This window comes from Manacus vitellinus, unplaced genomic scaffold, assembly GCF_001715985.3.
Source record: "Manacus vitellinus isolate BGI_N305 unplaced genomic scaffold, ASM171598v3 scaffold_9_pilon, whole genome shotgun sequence".
NCBI lineage: Eukaryota > Metazoa > Chordata > Aves > Passeriformes > Pipridae > Manacus > Manacus vitellinus.
This window is the reverse complement of record NW_021940917.1, coordinates 5,072,858-5,093,019: the sequence shown is the minus strand read 5'-3', so window position 1 is coordinate 5,093,019 and position 20,162 is coordinate 5,072,858. Positions and strand designations below refer to the sequence as shown.

Sequence of the window (20,162 nt, the reverse complement as noted above, 5' to 3'; positions counted from 1 at the left end):
GTTCAGTAATAAGAAGAGCACTAAAGTATTCAAACAAATGGAACAGATAACTTCAAGCAGTATAAGCTTTGCTTAGATGGACTGACTGAATTAATGAGCATCTTACTTTTTATTCACATCATGTTGTTTGTAAGATAACAAATGTGATGTCTGCATGGCTCAAACCTCCCAAGAAAGAGCTGGTCTTTCCCTATTGTCCTAGTTTGCCTGAAGCATTACTTTCCTAATGTCATTGTATAAAAAGGCAAGATTTCTTATTTTTTTTTTAAATATTTTTAAAATAATGTACTTGGACTCAGGTTTCCAAAATCATACTGACTGGAAAATAGGCTAAAGAGTCTCTTAGGAGTGCAGAATCTTCTCAGAAGCTGGCTGTGCATTCAAAAATGTGGATATCCACATAAAGGACTATCAGACTTAACAGGAGTGCAAAAATCAGTAGTGTGAGCATAAAAACCACCACAACTGAGCTACAAAAGCCATGATTTCTTAGCCAACGTTACAATCAACAATCTTCATATGCCATTGTAAAATTACCCAATTAATTTCTCATGCATGGAAATAAAATGCCCCATGAATCTTTTTATTGAAAAGGTATTTCTAATTCTAATTATGTTAGGGAGCACATATATTTATAAATAGGAGTTGATGGCAATTATCATCCTTGATATGATTTATTATTTGGCATTATGTATTTGTTGACCTCTACAGTGAGGTCAGCTATTCCAGTTTCTGGAATTAAAGGTATGAATTTCTCATCAAATAACATTAAAGAACTTTAATTTCTCCTTATAGCTGCAGGCTACCATAGCAAATGGATTCAGAAGAGTAGAACCTAATTTCAGTCAGATGCAACAGGAAAACAGGCTTTAATATATATTGTTTATTCACTATTTGCTGATGTTTAATTCTACATGAATGTGGAAGCTTATTTTCAAGCCATAGTAGATCTCCCCTGAGCTTATAGCCACTGGAATTCTGTACCATGGCGGAATAAGTGACATTTCCTCTCATTCAGCAGCCTCCTACTTCTCCTGAGAATGGAGTCTTTAAATTCAGAAACCTCCTCAGCTTGCACAGTAGCCAACATTGTGGCCAACAGTGTTTCTAGTTGCACAGAAAATGAATAAAATTTAGTAGGGCTTTTTCACAACATCTGTGAAAATCCAGTTGAAGTCAGAAAATAAAGAACAAATGCACCTAAAAAATTTTACGGACTGACAACTGGAGAAAGTCCTGAAATGAAAAAAGTTGTCAAATTTTACAAAGATGCATTCACAATTATTGCTTATGAAAAAGCACAAGGTTAAACATGCAGTCAAAAAGTAAGTGTAAGAGAGGATTGGAGAACACCAGAAACTTCACATACAGGGTCTTAAACACATCCTTATCATGGTCAGTCTTCGCGAACGAAGATTTGGGAACGGTCATTACCCTTCCAGCCTGCGCAGTGGATTTTTTAGGTGAGACACAGTGTGTGCTGAACTGAGCCCACCCTTTAATCCTGAGGTTCGTCTGCCGGGGCTGAGCGAGCTTGGACAGTGGCAGCGAGGTCCTCAGGACATAGGTTTGTTTAGAGTGACCTTTCTTAGATGGATGGCCTTACAGGGCTGACGAGCTCCATCTGCCCAGGGGAGTTCCCTGACCAGGAACACATCCTTAACCTTTCTTCAAACTCACATGAAATACCAGTATCAGTCCCAGCCTTTTAGGGGGTGAGGACAACAGGGAACTTGCAGGATGAGTGTGCTGGTGGATCACTTGTGCCACAGAGGAACTCAATAGCCTGGAAAGCATCAGAGGCAAGAAGAAAGACATGGACTATATCTCCTCCAAGCCCTTTGTGGCTTCACAGGCCTCAGCCTCTGGAGGTAGCAAAGATGGAGCAGGCAAAGTTTGAGATTATCAAAGTGGGAGTCCCATATTGGAAAGAGGCTGGAAGCACACGACTTCAGGCACCAGGTGCTTAAGTGACTGGAAAGAAACTTTGCAGAGAAAGACTTGGAGGTCTTGTTGGGCGCCAAGCTGACATGATCAAGCAGTGTGCCCTTACAGCAAAGACAGTCAGTAGCCTCCTGGTAGTTGATCATTCATCAATGAATATCATTCATACTCAGCACTGATTAGATACATCTAGAGTCCAAGGTCCAGTGCTGGCCTCCCAGTACAAGGCAGTGGGTCTTGCTGTGGGGTTTTGCTTTGTTTTGCTTAACTGTAAAGGATTTGTAAAGAATTCACATCAATACAGCAGGAGAGGCTGCCTTGTAACTTGACAAATGTTGAAATACTGTTTCAGCTGTAAGAAGAGAAGATTGTTAAAAATAAATTCTGTTATATGTTTGATTGTTCTAAATCAAGTTTTAATATTACAATTAACAGTAAATACTTGAGAAGCAGTGCTGGTAGGTCTTGGGGTTCCACATAAGTTCCGACTTAGGGTACTGGTGCTGTAATACTGCTCAAAGCACTATGTCCCACGGCATTATATGTACATCCTTCCTTCACCCCCACTGCAGTAGGGTGGAAGTGACCTAGAACCAGTGCACCATTTCACACATGATTCTAACCAGCTCTGATACTCACAAGAGGAGAGGTCAGTAAAGACAGCAGGGGACAAGACTAGTTTTCATTTATACAATAGTGAGAAGAGATGGAATGACCAGCAGAGAGGTTGGAGAGGTTAAGGCATGAATGACTGAGTCTTGTGCAGAAATAAATCAGACAAATATGATATTACGGCAGTAGCTTCGTCTCTGAACAACTAAGAGGAAAACACTGACAACTTTTTATACAAATAGAAAATATCTGGAGGACCTTTGATCTTATAAAAAAATGGATAAATCTCACCTAATTTTATGCAAATGTAATTTTTCGCAACATTCACTGCTGGTTGCCTGTGGGATAAAGCCTTAACCAGAACAGCAGTCACATATCAATGTATAAGGCATCAAATTTGGATAAAATGTGGGCTACTAACTTGGACAAGAATGCTTATTGCCAGATCACTGTAACAAGAGCCCACCTCCTTCCCTACTCACATCCTGTAGATTCAAAAGGTGGTTGAAGTTAATCTCAAAGGCATCTTTAGAGTGTTGAAGAATTTGGCATGTAAAGGCAGTCAGAAACCTAACCATTATTTAACCAACCAAAAGTTACTCTGATGGATTGGAATAAGCTTTTTGTTTTTGCAGACTTACATTGCCTTGTAAGTCTATACATTTCCTTGGACTATGCATTTCCTGGACCTAACCTTATTCCTAAATTTTTTTCCCCCTTTTTTTTTTTTTAAAAAAAAGGATTGCAGAATTCGTCTTCATTAAAAAAAAACCTACAAAAACCTAGTTTCATTTTAACCACTATGCATAACCCAAGAGAGAGTAAGAAATGCTAGAAGGGGTCCATATTCTCTCATGGACACAAATCTCACTCCAAGATTATTTCCACCTGATGAATGAAGTAAAAAAAGCAACAAGTTGAATTAAAAAACCCTCTCCAAGGCTTTTTGCTCAGGAAGAAAATCGAGAAGGGCCTACAAATCACAGGATTGATAAGCACTTTTAGTCACTAAGTATACAGTAAGTATGGCAACTGGAAGTTGTCGACCTGCCTTTGTTAAAGATCCTTACAGATAATTCAAAGGATCAATTAAAAATAAATTCTAAGAAAACTAAATTTTAACATAAAGTCACTACTTGTTTTAAGTTGATTACAGTAATTCTCTGATTTTTTTTTCACTCTGATAAATGACTTTTTATAAGTGCGTAACTATGCCCTGCTTTCTGGGGCCCCACTCCAGTGTCTCATCACTTTTGATGAGAAATTTCTTGTCCTAACTTTTGATTGGAATTGCTCTCCTTGCAATTTGCTTGTTGTCCCTCATATTTTTATTATGCATGTCTGGTTAGTCCAGTTCCAATTCCATCAAAATGTCCCATTAGGCTGCCGACAATGCTCACTGGGCATCCTCTGATCTCTCTTATCCTCCTCTGCAGGATGAAGGAGTGCAGTTCTCCCAGTCCCTCCTCACGCTCCAGGCAATCACCTGGAAAGCCTTTTGGGCTCACTCCAGTTTGTCGATGTCTTTCTCTTGTCACAGCATCAAAACTAGACACAAATAGCCCAGTTGTGCTCCAACACAAACACACTGCAGCACTACTAAGTTCTTCTACTTTCAATAGCTTTTGAAAACCCAGTTTCCCCTCAGTTAGCTAGTTATGATTGGAACCCAGCATTAAGTTTAAAAAACAGTTCAAACTAATGTATATTACCAGGAGTAATTTGACAGAGTTAGAGAGGAAACTGGGAATGACGCCAGCAGTTGATTTTGAGAAAAATAAATCATGTATATAAAGGAGCGATAACCACAAAGACTCTTCCTCAAGCAAGCCTGCCAAACTGAATTTATCAAAGTAACATTTGTCAAGAAAAAACAGCAGAACAACAGCAAACATCGAGTGCAGGAGAACCAATGTGATTTACAGAGGCAGTCAGCTTTAGCCTCCCTCAGGTACAAGAGACATGATTGCAAGAGTAGAATTCCTTCAGCTTCAAATTGCTTTCGGAAGCAGAGACCTCAGAGACTGCTGCTGACTGAACAGAAGACCTTTAGGCGTATTATGAAGCCAAAAAGCATTTCAGATGCTCAGCAGCTTTCATGGGTTTACTAGATATTCTTTGTAACATGTCTGGCCAGCATTTAGGATATACAATTCGCATGCTGCACAACTAAGTAACAGTCCTTAATGGTTACATACTCAGAACCTTTGAGCACAATACCAAAACAACAGGTGCAGTTTAGGTGATGATGTAAGAAATATTGCAGATTGCAAAGACATACAGTTCACCTACACCACAAGGTACAACAACCCAAAGCAGTTATCTAAGGGCACCACAGTCACAGAAGTATTTCACAAAGAGAAATTCCTGGATAGCAATGACACATTAATACACTGATCATAATTTTTTAATAATCTTATTCGATTATGTTTCACTTTTCAAAAGTGTTTATTTGGTTTTGTTTGTTTATTTTTTAGTGTGGTTTGGTTTGGGGGTTTTTTTGGTTTTGGTTTTTTTTTACAACAGTATGATTTTCTCGGTTCAGTATATTCTTGAGATTTTCAGAAAATAAACTATTAATGATTCACATCAATAATGTACTGAGTATTTTTAAAAAAGGCTACCTGATACACTGGTTCATGTTCTGCAATTTACAGTAAAATTTCTTTGCCTGAGAAGTTGATACTTATTACTGGAATTTCAAAAAACAGTTTTGTACTCTTATAGACAAAGCATTTCTAACAGCATGGTAATATCCATCTGCTCTTCTTTTTGCACATAAAAAAAGTTCTTGAGGACAGTAATAAATATTTTATTTAAAGCTTGTTAAGTGTATTAAGTGTTGAAAAGTTTTTACATATTTAGTGTTTCATTTATAATCTTAAGCAATTAGTGCTGTTGACATACAAAAAAAAAGTGTCAGTGAAAAAGTATTTTTCTTACACTTCAGATATGAATGCATGAAAGTCACTGTCAACTCCTCTGTTTCTGACTTTGATGATTTTTCAAAAAAAATAAAAGGGATATATTTCTCCTTCCCATTTTACTGCCTTTCACTTTTATACATCTAATATTTACATATTTAAAAAAAAATTAGTGCTCATGGTTCAAATAAAACATAGTTTTGAATAAATACACTTCATTATGCTCCCTGACAGATAGTCTGAATTTATTTTTCCTGACTGTCAGACATATTTTATAAAATCTCTAGCCATCTTTATTCCGAGAAAAAAAAAGACAGTTTGAAACACAGCATATGGTTCTCAGACAGATTCTATTAATACAGCTTCACAGGATGCTGGTACACAGCACACAATTGGGGAATTTCAGCATGAAAAAGAATGCAGCAGGTCAGCAACAAAAAATTTCTGTGTTCAAAATAAGAATTTTTAATATACAACTCAAACAAATACTGCAGTATAAAATGACTACCAGTGGTGTGGGATACACAGTTCTGAGTTCTGAACAAAGATATACTTCTACCCTTAGTTTCCACCAGAAATATGCTCTACCGGTTCTGCTGTAAAAGTCTTTTTTAAAGGGTCAAGTTCTCCCACAGCAACGTGATTCTCCGATTCAGTGTCTTCTGTCCTGAGAAGCACAAACTTCATTTTCAGTCAAAATGTGAAAAAGAGAGTTTTCAAATTAATTAGCCTTCAAAACTCTTTGGTTTTTCATGGCAACTAGAGTATTATCCCATTTTAGACTTTGACAACATCCCTCAGTAGATGTTGATTTTTAAGCAGGAAGTTTATGACTGCCTTGGCAACTTCAGGATTTGTCACTTCTGATTTATCATTTTCTGTCATGCCCAATTTACTGATATTGAGATACTCAAGAAAAAAGACTTGTGCCATACACATATAAAACCTGCAAGACAGACTCTTAAAATTTATTCCAGCAATATTGAGGGATCTGGTATTTTCACTGAATTCTCTTAAACCTCTAACCCAGCAATCCTTAATCTGGTGAACTCTCACAGTTAACCCTACCACTCAGAGCAGTCTGCACACAATGGTACTTGAGTTTTAGCTATGTTTAAAGATACTTGGGAATATTGCTACACATATTCCAGAACTCACAGCATTTAAATAGACATTTTTTGTAACATCTGGTGTCCAAAGCTTTACAAGCAAGTTCTGTCACATTTATCTTACACTTTGGATAATTAACAATGACAGAAAATTATAGGAGAATACATAGGAATTCCTGAGGAAGGTTATGAGCTATCAGTCTTTAACATTAGAACAAGCATTTGGTCTTACAGCAAGGTTTCTTTATTACCTGAACCTAGAAAAGGAACAATAAAAGCTATTACTGTCTGCTTTCCTTGAAACAATTTGCATATTTATGATCAGCACCTGAGAAACCTAAATATAATTTATCTAATCATGCAGAAAATGTTAGCTTCAGTATAGTTCTGCTTTTGAAAAAACATTAAAAACATTCTCCAATATTGTCCCCATATTAATATTTTAAGAAAGTGTTTATAAATAAAATAAATCCTTTTAAAATAAATAGGCTGCATTATATTTCCTGCTTTTACTGAAGAAAACCATGAGTCAGAACAGAAAAACACTTTACACTGGTGTTTCAGGAGCACTAAGAAGTAGAAGCTCATGATGAATCACCTGCAAGACTTTCACAATTAATCTTATTGGTACAGGAGAGTCAAGAGACTCTCAACCACCTGAACAGCTATGGAGAACCACATTACCAAATTTCACTATTGCGATTTATTTTCTATATTAACTTATTCCAACTCATATTCAAGGTCCTCTGCCCATACAAAAGAATCCATATTTTTGGGAAAAAGAAGACAATTAGATAATTTTCATGTATAATTGTCCAGTTTTTCAGGGGAGACAAATCAAGAGTCAATTCACAGGCCATCATCTGACCTAAAGAATACAAGCACAGCAAAACTCCAGGTACTGGGTTAGGCTTTTTCAGATACAAGACGTGTGATTTTTATTTTAAGTGGTACCAAATGTCTTGTATAAGTATGTCTGCCCCATTTACACTTGGGCTAAAATATGACTTCTTTAGAGCACTCTGGCTAGCTGATTCTCATCTGTAGGTACAGAAGAAACACATGGCTCACTCTGCCTTTATCACCCTAGCTCATGGTGATAAACTCTTCCCCACAATATCTTTTAGTTGATCTACTGTAACACAGTAAATGCAGGTTTAATATAGTATTGAACACACAACTGTCCTATAATAACAGAGCTTCCCCCAGCTCAGACATGCCCTATTTTACCAAAAGCATGGTTTCACTTGAAGGCTTTCTGAGAATGAAAATTTTAACAATATGCCTTATCTGCTCTGGGACACTATCTTTAAATAGCTGTATTCATTTGAGAAAGAAGATTCTTGATAACAAAAAACCAACCAACCAAACAAAAAAAGAGGAATGTAAGATAGGGCTAGAGATACAGTAGGAGGAAAACAATTCCCAACTTCTCTATGTTGTGGATAGTGAAAGAAGATATGTAGGTGTTATTAAGGTTAGGCAGGAAGAAACACAGCATCCTGAGAGTCTGTAATCAGCATAGCGAAAACAAATCTATTGCTTGAGAAAGCTGCAACTTCAAGAGTACACATGCATATAAAAAATGGGAAGTGGTACTCTATGGAGTACTGGTTTTGCTCCTGTGATACCACTATGTACTCTTAAGTTCAAGGATCCATACAACAAAAGTGCTTTTGCTATTTTTTACCAAAGAAACTTAGTATTAAGAAGCATATAAGAATTCTCATCTGCTTAACAGAAATTTCCTGCTCATTCCTACACTACCTCTAATCTCTTCATTCCATGGCCTCTGGCTCTTCTTCCCCACAGAGTCATAACAGCTTCCATATACATTTCAGTATATACAGAGAAATTAGGCCTACAATTACACAGGGCACGCTCAAAATTACTTTCACTGGACACCTAGTAATTCAGTTTTAGGTTAACACGCTTGTGAAAAGGCTGGAGCTGAAAATAAGTTACAAAAAATATAAGGAAGATTAAGATGCTGCAAATCACAATAAAGGAAGATATACACATAAAACCATCAACAATACTTTTAGTCCCTCTAGGGTATTAAAAAGATAGAGCTACTTAGAATTAGAAAATGTAGGCCTAATGTGAGCATGACACTTCAGAGTTCATTTACAACTGTAAAGCTTTCTCTATTCAATCTGATCACAGTAAAACAGACATACTGCACGACAAAACTTTTATCAAAATCCTAGAAACACTGATCACATATTAAACTCTGCAACAGAGAACAATACACTTCTGGTCTGGATGCATTTTCTCCAAAGAATAGTGCCCAAAATGATTACATTTGAACTCATTTGCAGTTTCAGACAAACTAAAGAGTAAAAACAAAGAAATTCCATGAAGTCCTAACATTAAACTTCAATTACAAGAATGGAAACAGCATAACAAAACAATATGCAAATACAAACATCGCCTGCATTTTCGTAGCATTAAGACTCCCAGGTTTTGCCCATCTAAGGTCCAGTGGACATGGACTGATCAACAGATCTATGCTTTTGTCTGCCTAGCTGCTACCAGCTTTTTTCTGAATTTTGTCCTAAAGCAAGGTTGAATGCTAGTGATGTACTCCCGATGCTCTGCTGACCTGCCTTTGAGCATTTGTAACCTGTGTTACATGGTCTACTCTTTTGCCTTCGTACACTGCTTTAGACCCAATATTAAAACCACTTTTTAGATCTACTTCTTTTTATATGAAATGTGGGGGGTGATGCTTCCTGTTTAATAAAAACATAACTTTGATGATGCATATCTCTTCTGTGTGTTGCCTTTGAAGCTGTGTTACAAGCTGGAAAGTGGCAGAGTTTTTGAGCCCTTCTCTTTATTATGATACCTCCATCAGGCCTTTAATTGCTTCACAGCTGGCTTTCATATATTTAAAAGATCTCCTGACTGCTAAGAATTCTTTAAGACTGTTACACAACAAATTACTCATCATACGGAATATGCATTGCATACGCTTTGTATTGTCACTTTGCAGCCTTGTGACTACAGTATCACCATTGCTAGTAATACATGTTGCAATGACTCTGAAAGGCCTAGGGACTTGTAAGGCTTTTTCTAAGTCTGCCTTGGCTTGCACAAAGATTTGGTTTTGCTGTTTTAGCCTGGATGCATTAAAAAAAAAAAAATGAGGACACAGGATGAAGGGCAAAGGAGTATGAGCACCATACAATAATTGGGTAGAGGATTACAGTGGAGATCCTGTGGCCACAAACAACTTTCTTGCCATCAGTTGAAGGCATTGAAACCCGGGATCTAGGAAAAACATTTCTTTAGACACAGTAAGAGCTACAGCCAACTAAGACCAACTATCCAACTTGATGATGCCAAAATTGGCAGAAATGAGACTGCTCAGAGACAGTTTTGAGTCTTTAAGCAGCAAAGGTATTTATTTTGAGCAACGTTGGGGAACCAGCCAGTTCGTGCTGGACAAACTAGCTGCAAAGTTCTCAGTGAAAAGCCAGGTAATTTATACAGTTTCTATGAGTGATTACAACATCTATACATGCATATTCATTTAATTTCAAAATCTAATTATCATATTCATAATAGGCGAATTTTAGGCAGAGCTTGAGACGGAGCTGTCCTTTTAGGGAGTCTTCTTGTAGTCTTTTTGGTCCTCCAGCCTCAAGAGGGTCCTCTTTGTCATGAACTTTTCCTGACTATGCACTGGGAGCTTGCGAAACCCCCCCTGATTCAGCTTGCTTATCTCCCTGGATGTCCATTCTATCTATTTCATGACTACTAAGTTGTCCTTTCTGTTATCTTTTCATTAGTACAGAACATACACAGGCAGAGCTTTGGAACAGGGTACCACTTGTCCCTTAACATTAATGTTGTATTCCTCTCAGAGAGAGGGTCTGTAACATCCCCTCAGAATAGAATTCCAGCATCTCAGAACTCTTGCTCGGTTTCATTGAGAAAACACACTGCATATAAAAAATTCTGATGTAAAGTGACAGACCAAAAAAAATTAGCCTGGTGTAAAGTGGGGTGCAAGCCCACCTCAGACTTCAGCAGGAAGAAGGAGATGCCAGCAATATCATGTATTCCTCAGCAAAGAAGAGGAAGAAACATGCACTGCAACTGTCCTGGACTGTATACACATACTGAAAGCTTGCTTATACCAACACCCACCCAAAACTATAGTCAACCACTTAGGGACCACTCACCCTGTGGTGACAGAAGTTGAACTCCACACCAAGGAAAGGGCAGACAGGAGGAAGGATGTCTATAAGAATTTTAACAGTATTGTTAAAAATAATATATGTCAATTGTGCTGCTACAGATCTCAAAGTTCATTTCTGCAGACTCAGTTTTGTTGATTTTGAATGAATTGACTGAAAGAAAACTGCTTTTGCAGGGTTTGTGTGCAGTCAGTCTCTTGATATCTGGTTCCAAAATCTTTAAACCAGGGAAGAACTGTCTCTGAAAGATGTAAATTTGTTAGGCATTAAAACAAAACTGGCAGGTGGACTGGTAAGGTAGCTCTTAAATGTAACCAAAATTCAGGTTCTCAGTCGCTGTCTTCAGCAAAGGCTGAAGCAGACAGGCCATTGCTCTTAGATAATCTTGCTAAACTCTCCCCAAAATATTGCACTGTGTATGGAAGAGGACCTTGCTGAAAATTAATTTTGATACTGTCAGTCACAATACTAAATGCTAGCTTGTCAATGCCAAGTTTAAGGCTATATTTCGTAAAAGGTTTTCACTAATCATCTGTCAGCTACACAGCTAAGGAAGAGGCTGTTCTTATCTTTGCCAGATAAGAACTACTCTGCTCTTACAACCTAAATGCAAGTGTGATCCTTCAGAAAGGAAAAGAATATGCAAAAAAGCATGGTCAGGTATACTGGGACTAGGATATTTTCCTATTCAAAATACATTTAAAAGATGGTAGAGCAAATCCTTGCCAGAAAAAATATCAAGATTTATGCTTCTATTACTCCACAAAACATAGCAGGAATCACTAACTCACCCAGAATGGCTACTAGCCAGCCAAAGTCTATATGACCCTATAAAATGAGTATTCTCATGATCAACCACCTATTCAGTGCCATCACTAGATTAGATAATGGCAACAGTAATTCCAAGGGACTATCTAGGACACAGACCCCACCAAAGCTGAATCTAAAGCTGTTTGGAAACACAGAAAAACAGTAATGATTTAAGTAAGGTCTGCCTCCCTCTCCATACAAATCTGGCAGCCATTGCACATTCTGAACATCGTTTTCCATCTGTGCATAAAAGGTGGTCAAGAGTTTGCAGATAATACCTGCCTACATACAAAGCAAGTAAACTTACCTCCAGTATACTACTACAGGCAGTCAAAGGCAACTTTCCCTTTAAGAAGCAAAGAATAGTCCTAGTGAAAAGGCTGTGAGTATCCTCTGGAGAGTCAAAATAGGTCACCTTCCTCCCTATGTACATCTTAGACTGTAATTCAGAGAGGTTCTTGGCCAGGCTTTTGCAACTAGGAATAATGTCTTTGAACATGAGTCAGTATGACTGCTGCCAGTCTTGAAATAAGGCATATGAAACTGGGCAGGGGCTAAAATGTGATGAAATATGCATTATTCTTCATCAGCACAGCTGCAGGAGAAAAAGTAGGTGCAGGAATTCTTGTTACAATAGAGAGACACAGAGGTGAGGCAGCAGCAGCATCTTGTCACCAAAAGCAGAACAACCTGTTCATGTGAAATTCCAGAATTCGTGAGGACACAAACACTGTTACAAAATACACTCCTCCTCAGTATCAGGGAAAATTGAAGCTAAATGTTCATTAAGAAGCTTGGCAAAATTGCACTTAAGATTAAGGAAAATGAAAAATCCCATCATCTCTCCCTCAGGGTATTCTTCCTTGCAGTTACTGCTGCAGCTGCAGCTCACATGGATATACCAAATCCAGCTTAAAATTGCTAATAAGGTCTCCACAGTAACACATAGCTCAGCCTTTGCGAATCATCTCCATGGATAATAAATTGGTTATATAAAGCTTGGGTGGGTTTTGCACCTGGCATGCTCTCTGCGTTGGTATGGTGATGCTGCTTGACGAAGCTAGTGCAAGCCAAGAAGCTTTTAGAAACTTATTAGAATAAAACCAGGAGAATTTAGACAATGATCACACTTAAAACCATAAGGAAACAACTTGTCAATGTATTTTTGTGTGTCTTTGTTGGGGTTTTTTTGGTGATGCTCTGCAGTCCTGTGAAACTGGTGACATTGCAGATACGAGCTGTGGGAGAGAACTGAAGTCTTGCCCTGCTGTGTGTTTTCCCACTGCTTGCAGATTGTATCAGAAGTCAATTCAAGATTGGTTTATGCCTCCAAGTAATTCAAACTAACATTTCCAGCTAAAACTTCTTTCCTCTGTATGATAAAAGCAGTGACCAGATGCTGCCAATATGGCAGCCTCACATGCTACCAGACCATCCAGTTCCCCGTTGCACCTCCCAAATTTTGGGCATTTGCAAGCTCTCCTAACCTTTGTCTTGCACTAAGACCTCTCACATCAGAAGCTACTGCCATGCCTCAGCAGTGAGCTTCAGCTTCATGTGGAGAATAAGGGCATAGGAAAAACAAGAAAAAACAATGCTTCACTGCCCTGGAAGCTTTGCGGCACTCAGGACTAAAGATGTATTTTTCCAGATACAGACATGTTGCAACTGTGATTCCTCTCTCATTGTGTCATTTGCTTAACACACATGCTTCTCACATGAGCCACCACATCAGTCTCCTGTCTCAAGTGGAAAAAGAGGGAATGCTGTACCTTGGATTGTCATCTAAATCTATTATTAATAAATAGTAATGTGTTATGATATTTTATACAGTTACAGACCCTCTTGTAAAAAAAACTATATAAGTTGTATGCAACAAGCATTTTAATCATCATTCCAAAACCACTTTAGGACATAGTATTTTACAAACAAGAAATGTAACAGCTATAATAGAAATATCACTTGAAAAAGACTCGTTTAGTTACCCTCAGAATAGTGTGCACATTGAAGATTCTCAGAAACATCTCTCACTTTAAAGATGGTACGTACCTGATTGACTAGAGAGTCACAGAGAACAAATATAACTTCATAAGGAGAATCTACTTGTGAGATTTCTTATTTTTTTCTTTTTTTTGTTTTTTTTTTTTAACACAGAAGAGCTACGTTTCTTACCTAGCAAAAGCTGTACAATTTGCTTCAAACAAACATGAGATTATTTCTGTCTTCCATAACTTCTTAAGGAAATTTACTTTAAGAATTATTACCTCTCATGCCTTCTTTCGGTTATGGCTATTTTTTTTTAAGGTAATACAAGGAAACCTACAACGAAAGAACTGAGATTTGAGAGCGATCAGTACAGTCACAGCTTGCAGTTAGTTGGTCTTCAGAAAATCATTAATCTGAAATTATTTTAACACTCACATTATACCTTTACATGGACGACTATGAATTTTGGGGAGAAAAAAAGATATCAGTTATATAACGCATGACAAGGTGACTGCACTGCAGATAAGTACAAGTTAAATATCAAATAAATCTCTCTAATGGAACTTCTGAGAACATAAAAAAGAGGATGAAAACAATGTTCAAAATTGAACTGTCTGCCTAGTCAAATGTACTCATCTTTTTTTTTTTGCAACAATCTGGCTTGCCTATTTTTTATATTATAAGCAGAACTTATTAATTAATCCAGAAGGTTTTCTGTCAACAATAGTATTTGATTTCAGAGCTGAATGAAATTTGGAATTTTCCTTTTTTCTGAAATTAAAATTGTGAAAATTTTACAATCCACCTCAGAAAAGCTATAGTTTCTTCTAGTTTCTTCGAAACTAATTTATGCATTTTTGTAAGTCTATCAAGCCATTTTATTTCAATAGTTCAAACATGGTACAGAGTAAAGGCATGAAACCGTGAAATTGGAGCCAGACTTCTTAACTACCTCGCTGAGAGTCTTTCGCTTAATTATAGATATTTTGGTCTGACCCTAACATTTCACAGGTTAACAATGCAAACTGCTACAGTAGAAGTTATCTTCTACTTCTTACTCATCACTCTTACCATCAATATCAAGTTGCTAAACATGCTAGTGCCAGTTTCCACTTTTTGTTAAAAGAACTTCTTAAGCACTATATATCAATTTTGATGCAAGCATACGAGTGGCACAGAAAACAATTTTCCATCTGGAAAACCTAAGTCTACCTCTACCGTTAGTTCTTAACCTGTGGGTGAAATAGTTGCATACTATTGCAAAGGATTTTAACAACCAACTGAATCCTTAAGAAGATTGATTAGCCATGAAATATCAGACTTGTGCAGCTGAATATACATGTAATCATGCAGTTGCATTCCTGATTTCTCTAGGGTGTAAGGACTCTGAGATGCTTGATGCCTGGCCTACAATTTCTTATATTAATTTGGGGTTTAGTGTGTTGGGGGTTTTTTGTACATTCTTGATACAAAACATCAGGAATTTCACCTTCAAAAAAATTCTCCTCACGAACTGAAGTGACAAAATAAAGAACATAACAGTTGGCTTGGTAAGTAGCAGTTACTGACAAAAACGGTGGACAACAATATATAATGCGCAATTTATTTCTGCTGAGAAAAGTCTGAGCCCAGTGTCCTGCTTCTCATGAATTTTAACTTAATCTTTCTTGACTAGAAATAAAATAATATAGCAGCATACAGTTGTCTACTGCACTTTGAGGTATTTTCTTTTGTTACCCTTCTGTAACGCTGCAACTGGAAACATGCTGGTAAAAGCAAAGCAGTGCTAGTAAATGGGAAGACAAGGAACATGAAAGAATGGAGAACTGTATTCCCTAGCAGAAGTATGTGAATCCCAAATCACCAAAGGTAAGCAGGTATGCACTAACAGAATAACCCTTTAATAACTGTTTTGAAAAGCTGTGATGCAAGATGACTAGAAAAGGGCAAAAAGAATACATGCCGTTTAAAATTTACAGAGTAGCAATTCAAGGAACTATTGAAAACCCCAAGGTACTACTGAAACCCCTTTAATTCCTAAAAACTACTGGAAGGAACAGTCAAACCAACTACTTGTAAACAGACAAAGCAACGAGGGAGATGAGTAATAGCCAACACTGGCTTGTCAAGAACAAATCATGTCAAAACAAATCTCATTTGCTTCTGTGACAGGGTACCAGATATAATGGATGGGAAAGACATAAAGATGGAAAGACTTGTGGCTTTCTCCTCATGTGTTATCCTCTGTTTGTTACAAAAACACAGTCTGCAACAGATACAGCTAAGTTTTATTACCTTTTCTCCCCTTTGTGTCTACTTGAGATTAGACCAATAAAGAAACAAAACAATACGCTTTTCATTAACCAAGGAAGAGGGAGACTAGGATATCTCAGAAAAAAAGAAAAATTCAGATAACATCTATTGCATGACATTGCCAGATGTCTTGCAAATACATCATGGTACAGAATTTGCACATGACTTTTTCCTGGACAGTTCATCAAGGTCAGAAATTTCCACTTGATATTGATCCTCTAAGCCCCTGAGTTATGCCTATGCACTTCTCCCCATTTTCGAGGAGATTTTCAATGCAGGCCTCCAATTTCAGAGTCTGGAGCCCAAAGTAAGAGGTATAAGATGTGAAGGCTTCTCTGTGTCATAAATACCACCAAAATTAGCACCTTACAAAATCCTTCTCAGTCACCCCTGTTGCCCCACGAGCTGAAGTGTAAGATAACCCTGAATACCAGATAAATCTGAGAAAATGATCCTTGCACCATGCCATCACTTCTAAAGCATGCTGACAAAGAAAAACTTGCCTGCAGGTAATTGCAGACTTCAAACCACCTCATACAGGAATCCCACTCCACCACCAGCACTCAATCACAAGCACTCAGTTTCCTGAAAACACCTCATCTGCAAATGGGTCATTGTAACACTGGAAAAAACTGACCAAATGAGACAGTTCAGGTATGTGGCTTAGGTCTGCTGCCATTCTTCATTTTTACTAACAAGGTAAAGAAAAGGAGACTATCCTTTTAAATCCACAGGCACTGACAAACTAGTTGTTTTGTAGAAGAGGATTGGAATTCAAATCAGGAGCTTGAGATGTGTTCTGAAATAGATAAGATGCAAGCCAACTATGTGTTGCCTCTCAATAAGAATATAATCAGCTAGACAAACCCAAGATGAAGAAGAACCAGCTAAATCCAAAGAAAGGACTTTGGATCCACAGTTCATCGTTTATTAGTCATCAAAGCAGATTTTTACCAAAAACAAAAAACAAACAACCCACAACCAAGAAAACCGAAACCTCTCCAAAATCTCCAACATATAAGAAAGAGGTTATAAAAAAAAAAAGTATCTCCACTAAAAATGCAAAAGACCTCAAAACTTTAGCAACTCCATGGATTCAACAATGCCTATAAGCTACTGGTCACCAGTTCCTGAACTACGGAAGCTCCACCTTCATAGCACATCCCTCACAGGCACTCCCCTCTCTAAAAAAAAAATTATTTCAGAAATTACATTGAAGCAGACAGGAGATTTAGCAAAGGGATAAATACTTATATTTCACAGGAGGTGTTGTCAGACAAAAAACAGGACTAAATGTCGTGCAAGAGCTGCTAGAAAAATGATGCAGGAATACGGGGCTTCCTTATCTATGGTAAGTATGTAATTTTTTTTTTAATTTCTATTTCCACAAAATGATAGAGAACATTTACAAGAACAGCAACTTCAGTTATCTCAGAGCCTAATCAACTTTTAGGTACAATGAGCTTCCATCAATACCTAAAGATACTACAGTATTAAATAAGAAGGTTTTTTACATACGCTATATCAGAGAAAGATTTTTCTCCATTCTATATTCACTATTTCTGATACGTAATAAGCCATACTAACTAAAATATTATCCTAGGATACTATGATATTCTGTCTTTTGCTGAGATTACCCTACCCAGGCAGACAGATTAAAGAGTTAAGACAATCTCTTATAAATCCTCGGAAACTCTTGTTTCCTGAAAACACCTCACAGTCATTTGAATCCTGTGGCAAATTTCAAGCCAAGAGAAATATTAACATTTTGTCTTATCTTACTTGGTTAAGTGAAGATTTACATTGTCTATATGCAGAGGGCTTAGAAGATTCACAGAAAAAAAACCCTTAAAAACTATTCAGGAGGCTCTTGGTTAAGTGCAGAGACTGTAAGAGATAGATCACCAGATGTGAGACAGAGCTGATGGGCAGAAGAGTTTACTCAGAGGGTCACAGGATGTACAGGATCACAGCAAGACAGCTGAAAGAGTTCACAGTGAAAAGACATACGTGTGCTGCATTGACTAAAACAGTAAAATAAAACCTCTTCATTTTGCTGACTTTGTTTTAATTTGAAACAGAAGGGGACAGGAGTCTCCCTTCGAGTATGAAATGCCACGAGCTGCTGCATAGCTGGCATACTCCCACAGTGTCAAAAACCACTTCCTGAGTCATATTATGTTCAGTTCAGGCAACAGTTTAGCAAACATAGCAAAGAATTTTTGTCATTGAGTATCCTCATACAGAGCACAACAACCACGCTTTGTCCAACCCTCCTGTGCACATCGATAAGGAAGGGGTTTGCCAATATTAATACATACCAGCAGCAGATCTGTGTTGTGGATTCCTCCTTCCAGAAATCAAACTGAACTTCAGAGTACACACCTGAAACTCAGCTTTCTGTTCTTGATGCTGGCACTGTGCTTATTAATTCTTCAGGTAGCAGAGCAGAATGCTTTAGAAGCTGCTACTTCTCTCCGTCTCTGTCCCAAATCCAGAACAGGAAAAGAGAGAGCTTGAGCTTTTGTAGATAAGACATCAGTTTTATTTATCCATTTGCATAAACTATAATTTTGTATTAATAAAAGGGGTGAATGGATGGACAAGCTCATAATTGTGTCAGCATCTCACAAACAGAACAATTTCCTAGCATGAAATACACAACCTTCACAATGACATTAGCAGAATACTACATTTTCGAAGCTAGGAAAGACTGAGATCCTTAAAAAAATAAATCCAGATAATCTCTGAAAGTGTTAAGAGAGAGTAAGAATTATTCCCAGAACAGAGGCACAGCTATCAAACTTAAAAACTAAAATCATATTTATTAAACAAAATTAAATTTCTAGATGATTTTTTTAACTCTTATGCAATCAATAAAGTACATATTGTCTCAAATAACTGTATTTCATGTGGAGTATTATTCTTCATTTGTGTATTATCTTAATTTGTGACCTTTCTTAATTAACTAAATGGGGAAAACACGTGGACACAATGAAAAGAGTCTTGAATCTTTCACAGACTGCAATCAGCTCCCATCATTTTGCTACATAAATCTGCTAAAGAAAATTATTTTAAAAATCACTAAAAAATCTAACAGGCACAGGTTGAAAAGGGTCAAAATGAAGCATCTACAGGAGACACATCTTTCTGGTGTGGCTATCTGCATACTACATGGTTGTCTGCATACTACATACTATGTTAAAAGATTTAAGAACATCTACAGCTAACAGTAGTCTAACATGGCAACAAAGAAGGAAAATTTTGTATTCTATCTTAGCAAAGAAATATGGCACTTCTGTCCCAGCAGACAAAATTCAAAAGTAATATCACTGTCAGAATAGGAAACTCATTCAAAAGAAGGTCTCTTGCATTTCATTAGTTCTGAAAGTGCATGACTGACATATCCAGAAATAATACTGTATTTCTGCCCAGTACAAGTTTGACACAGACAGAAGATGTGCCCCAGAAATTTCACTGCATATGTACTTCACTCCTTATTCACAGAGAGGCCAATTCAGTCTTGAATCTTAAATTCTTTGTTATCTTCATTAAAATTGTCAAAAGGGGAACAAATGTGCTCCAAAAATGAGGAAATTCTCAGATACAGTCACCTGTCCACAATAATTCAAACAAAAATCATTAGGCTATTTCACCAAACCACCATATAATAATTTCCAATCAGGATAAATCTAGATGTCATGCAAACTACCAATCCTTTATGCTGAATGATCAGTCACAATACCCAGTAAAATTGTAATCTGTCTCATCATCTTCTCTACGCTTTTCTGCTGCATACTTTTCTTCTTTTCTTTTCTACAACTCTCTTCCCTACCAGTCTTCCATATGCCCAGCACAGTACACCAAAAAATAGTAAAATGGATCAAAACATTTGAGAACAGTTTTCCAAATTTGCTGCAAGATGTCCCTGCAAAGAAAACTGAAGTGAATAAGTTCCCTATACACCAAATACGTAGTGAAAAAGTAATCATCTTAAAAATGCAGCAAAGAGGACTCCATCAGGAAAACCTTTGTAAGAGTAAGGACAGTAGAACAGTGAACTAGATCAACTGGGAATTTTGTTTAGTCTGTATAATTTCAGAAATTCATAGAAGACATGATTTTGATCCAACCTTAGAGCACAGAAAGGGGAAAGGATCATCTATAAATTTCCCTTTTGATTTCAGAATTGGATGACTAAATTCTTTTTTTTTTTAATTGAAAAGGCCTACAATTTTGCATCTTACTATCTGAGC

General features: G+C 37.2%; 1 protein-coding gene across 2 annotated transcripts in view; it reads right to left on the bottom strand.

Annotated features, from left to right (window-relative positions):
* The window catches only part of PRR16 (proline rich 16), a 142,463-nt gene that overhangs the window by 69,464 nt on the left and 52,837 nt on the right, over positions 1 to 20,162 (bottom strand). Inside the window, exon 2 of one of the 2 annotated variants that reach the window (XM_018085835.2) lies at positions 18,228 to 18,389. The exons of the other annotated variant lie outside the window; for it this stretch is intronic. The gene's annotated coding sequence lies outside the window, so the exon portion shown is untranslated. The remainder of the gene's footprint in view (positions 1 to 18,227; positions 18,390 to 20,162) is intronic. 2 annotated transcript variants of the gene reach the window in all.